A 5895-nucleotide genomic window follows, 5' to 3' on the forward strand; every position below is an offset into this window, starting at 1 on the left:
TTCAATTGATCAAGAAACGGATGACGGCGCGCGACGAGAAGAATAACGTACCACTGCTTGTACTTATATCGCTGCCGCATCGCGTCAAGACAAGACGTAGTAGCGTAGCAATATAAGTATAGGAAGTGGCGCGTTGTTTTTCTCCTCACCGCCCATCATCTTACGTTTTTGGACCAATTGAAACGCGTTAGGCTTCGAGCAACTTCAGCGACTCGAGTGCTCTCTTGCAGTGCTGCAAAAATGTGCCCGTGCACGTCGCAGCGAAAAGCGTCCCGTCCATGCGCCTTCTTCTAACGTACACAACGCTGCTGCTCTGTCTATTGGTGTGAAGTTTAAATTGATAGCGTTATCAATTTGAATCGTTTTCTTTAAGCTGTATTATTCTCGCTCGCAAATTTAGATATAAATTCTACTGTATTTTATCGTATTTTCTTTGGTTATACACGATTTTGTATTCTATAAGAAACTAACGTATAAATTCTATCATTATCAGTAGATATACTAGGCCGGTTCAAACTCAGGACCTCTGAAGGGGAGGGGTGCAGAGTGAGAAGAACTGCGGGCACAGGAGATAACGGCATACGGGGCAGGGCAACTTACCGATGGTCGGTAATTTATTTTTACCGGTATTTTTTTATCAACATATTTTTTTACGGGCATATTTAATTTTCTTTACCGACATATTTGTTAATTTTTATCGACCCTGCGATCTGTGAAACACACACGTACAATCCATACGCTAACACAACGTTTAGACATAGCGATGAGATATGAATATCCATATAACAGCAGGATTTGCACACGTTACTATATGAGAGTTATCTCTATGTCGAGGGGAAGATAACAAAACAAGCGATAGCCGATGGTGTGACCGTAACATTGAGACATAATTGCGTTGCATTTATGTTTGATGAGATTCGTTACGAACTGGATGATGCAGAGACTGATCGTAACAGAAACGTGGGAATAACTTCTACGCTCAAAAGCTATGTATCATTATCTTCGGACAAAAATGCTATCATGAAAAATGCTACATGGGATACGACTGACGTTATTTCGCCAGATGGATATTTCAACTTTTGCGTATCGCTTAGCATGCTGCTAGGATTCTGCGAAGACTACAAGCGTATAGTAATTAATGCGAGTCACGAATTAATTTTATTACAGTCGCGCAGTGACAACAACAGTCTACTTGGATTTTCAGTGTTGCAACCTAAAATCAAGCTATTCAAGATACAATGGCGAATTTCTCATGTAATGTTGAATGATATCAATAAACTTGCCCTGCTGAGAACTTTGGAGAATGGTCGATACCTGAGTATGAGTTTTTTCTCATGGGATCTGTATGAATTTCCTCTACTGCAAAGCACGACTAAACATCTGTGGACCGTCAAAACAGCCACTAATTTGGAAAAACCGCGATACGTTATCTTTACCCTGCAGACTAGTCGAAAAAATGTCATGTCGGAAAATATATCTTAATTCGACAACTGCAATTTGACCAACGTGAAGCTCTATCTAAATTCAGAGTGTTATCCATACGATGACATGAATTTGGATTTTGTAAAAAAATAGATTTGCAATACTTTATGATATGCACAACTGTTTCCGCAAATCGTATTATGGATGTAACAGTGCTGAAATATAGTTAACAACTATCGACTTTCTGGAGCAAGATCCTTTCCTTGCTCCTTGGTTATCGATTGTTGCGTCAAACCGAATCTGTCATTGTAGATGTGCGGATAGAATTTAAGTGTAGAGAGAATATACCAGCGAATATTACCGCATATTGTCTGATCTTACATGATCGTATAATTAAATACAGCCCACTAACTAACTTAGTGCATAAAATCAACTAACATTGGAAACATAAGAAAAGAATAATAGAAAACATCAAAAGGCTATACACGACATTTGTTTCCCGAACGTATCGAAGAATACTTCGCTATGATCGTACCAACGTTTGTGGACTTACAAGTATTCATCGTTGGAAAGAGTTTCATTGTAAAGGAAGTAGCGATATTTAGGAATAAATCTGTTTTCTCTCATTATATCTTTACTAGTTTTATATCATGGCATCTTCTCACAAAATTTGACAAATCGAGAGCATACTGGCTGATGACTAATCATCATGGACTACGATGGATGACGAGATCGTTGCATACAGCATTTTATTACGACAGCTGTGGTTGGCAAATAATACGGTATAGAACATGAAGACGTTGTCCCCAGACTCGTATACGTAAAGGGGTGTGAAAAGCGAAAATGGTTGGCAAATCTTCTGGATGACAATGTAAAAAATAATTATACGAGGATATAGATTCCTTAGACAAACTGGATGCAACCAATATTTTACAATGTAATAATCACATTAAGCATTGTGCTTTACAGAATGTATTAAAAATATTTAATTAGTGGTCTCAGTACCAGAGATAGTTGTAAACCTTTATTATAAACTTTATTATAAACATTTTTAAACTTTATTATAAACATTTTTTTAAATATATTAATGTCTCTTCTTTCGTTTACTTCTTCTTCCCAACTAAATTTTTGAAAAAAAAGTATATACAATCGATCTTGATGATGCGATCGTCAAAGATCGGGCTACTTCCAATGTTCAAAATGTCAATCATCATTTTTTAATTGTTGAAATTTCCCTGCCATTTTCATTAAAATAAAATTTATTGTTTGATACGTTTATATTCGATATCGTATGATAAGATTCAAAGATGGTCAAGCCAAGTTCGTAATCATCATCGCTCAAATCTATGGCAGGAAAGTAGTTCGCCGTAAGGGTGCTGTTACTGTCCGACAGCGTAAGCGTCAGTGACATACTTGGGGAACTGTCAAACGAATACAGAGTTCTCGCAACGAAACGTCGGGAATTTAAATAAGTTTGTCATTGTCAACAGTTTGCAGAAAATGTAAACACAGTTGTCCGCAAGTACTTTCTTCGTAACGTTGATAGAATGCGCAATTGTACTCAATTCTCACTACGTCTCTTTCGAGATATTGAGTCAATTTTTTGGGCGGTCGAAGATTACCAATACTATCGAAATATATCGCACGTTCTCCTCTCTTTGCGTACGCCACCCAATGAGTACCAGGCTCTTCAGCGTCGTCCAAATTTATGATACCGCTTTCATTTATATGCGGTAATATCGGGAGTGCGTTATGCATAAACACACCTCGGAAAAATGGGATACGCAAACGCATTGCCAAATGGTCCAATTGAACGTTGGTTGTTATACCGGTAGGCATTTTTATCGTTTCATTGGTGTTTTTTTTTTTTCGAGACGCCCTTTCCACGTTTGTATGTAGCAAGATAAATTTTCGTAACGCGGTCTTCCATGGCACAATTATGATGCTGCATCTTTTGCAGCTGACGTTGAGCAGCCTTGACATTCACAATCTTCGCAAACTCCGCTATCTCACCGACCAACCCGAGTGCTTTTAGCAGTGGCAGAACCGGTAGGATTCTACCTCGTTTTGGAAGTACCCGTTTTCGCAATGTTTTTTTCTTCGATGCGTTTCGCTTCTTTTTTAAATCCATTTCGATTTTCGTCTTGGCATTCATAGATGCCTTACTTAAAAAGGCCAATAGAAAACGGCAAAATATTATAAATTTCTTGAAAAATTGTATTGTAATTTATCTGACCTATCTGACGCAGTTTTCTTAACGAAAGACGATTTATCGTAATAAATATAATTTTATTGTAGATATTCCTTATGTGAACAAGACAATAAAGAATGTATTGTTTTGTATAATAACTTTCAACATTTATAATATTTAATTTTACGAATACAAGAATAAATGTATACAAGCGTAGTAATCGTATCATATAAGAGTCGACTTATAGAGCTCCTATCGTTTTCTATCGGAACACTATTACGCTGATTTCTATACCAGTTCTCCGAAACAATTATGTATTATTTTCTATGAGAGTACTAGAACCTTGATGCCTATATAAATCAATCCGAACGTCACGATAAAGTCTATTGTATCTTATACAATTTCACAATACATATTTTGTGGCTTTAATTAAAATCCTCGCTTTAGTGTAATCGTATCATATAAGAGTCGACCTATAGAGTTTCTATCGTTTTCTATCGGAACACTACTATGCTGGCTTCTATATCGGTTCTCCGCAACAATTATATATAATACACTATGAGAGTACGCTTGAGTCTTGATATTTATGTAAATAAATCGCTACTTCACGATAGAAAACGATAGAAGCTCTATAATTCTGCTCTTATATGATATGATTACACACGAAAACGGGAATCTTAATTGAAGACACAAAATGTGTATTGTTAAATTCATATAAGAAATGATAGACTTTATCGTAAAGTTGCGATTTATTTACATAGGTTTCAAGATTTAAGCGTCCTCTCATAGAAGGTTATATATAATTGTTCCGGAGAATCAGCTAGTATAGTATTTTTCGATAGATAGAAAACGATAGGAGCTCTATAAATTTGCTTTTATATAATATGATTACTATGCGAAAGCGGAAATCTTAATTGAAGACACAAAATGTATATTGTAAAATTTATATAAGAAACGACTCAGGTAGAACACAGATGTCATGATGACATCAGCAGGACGTCGTTATGAAATAATTTATCACTTAAATGTCATTGATAGTAAGTGACGTAAAAGTGACGTAAAAGCGATAGATAGTTATATGTGGTATTATAAGTAAGTGCTTTAAAAGAATCCCTTTAGTTTCTGAAATATTTATATCGCTTTAATATCTTGTTGCAATTGTATAGTAGATTACAATTGACAGTAGAATAAACACATCTCAATAATCATTAAAAGAGATGATGTCAATGTGACTAAATTATGATATATTTTGATTTGAACATAAGATACCATTATATATTAAGGCTTTGTTTCCGATATTAACTACCAGGGCAGCGATCATGTAACTTTTCCCCTAGAGCGGAAACGTGAAAAGTTTCACGTGAACTCGTGATCACTAAACTCGGCGAAGCGTAGAAACGTGAAACTTTTCATGTGAATTTGTTAGCTATGAAATGTGCTGGCGGAAAAGTGAAAATATAGAGAAATAGAATGCACGTAATGTATCCTGTTTACTTCTGCAAAATATTCCTATAGTATGTGATGTGTGAATAGTTAAATTAATGTAGAAAGAAATAGAGAGAGAGAGAGAGAGAGAGAGAGAGAGAGAATACTGAAAAAAGTAGTGTTAACAATAAAAATTTATTCATACATTTTGATCTTACTACATACATAGAGAAAGGTATGACTTTTGATCTTGAAATTAGAGTTAATTAATTATTCCTAACGCTGAGAACGTAAAAATTTCAAGGTTATATGTATATACATGCACATAAATAAAGGCTATATTTCTTCAAATATATTATCTTAATTTATTATAGGGATCATACGTGTACTAATAATTCATATGTGTACTAATAATTTCATATTGAAATACTTGAGATTTTGCGATAGCGAGGGCCCACGGCGACAACCCTTATAGAAATATTATATTAAGAATCATTGATTAATTACTTATTTTCAGTATTAAAAGTACAGTATTTAGTAATATTCTGTGATTCAAATACAGCTTTTAGTACTCAAATATTTCAATATTTAATGTTACAAATCCTACCTTATGATTGATTTCAATACTTAAATATTGATATGTAATACTTCGTCCATTGATAAAATACATACGCAGAACATTATCAATATTTAAATACTAATATATAATACTTTGCTAAGTGATGAAATACTTACGCAAAGTACTGTTAAGATTAAAAGTATTAACCCAAGCAACATACAATATTAGTAAGTTATTAGATAAATATTTATAAATATTTATTTTGAATTACTTTTTTAAAATATTATATATATATATA

Source organism: Odontomachus brunneus, unplaced genomic scaffold, assembly GCF_010583005.1.
Source record: "Odontomachus brunneus isolate Ranch 3 - 2012 unplaced genomic scaffold, Obru_v1 Obru_scaffold_245, whole genome shotgun sequence".
Lineage (NCBI taxonomy): Eukaryota > Metazoa > Arthropoda > Insecta > Hymenoptera > Formicidae > Odontomachus > Odontomachus brunneus.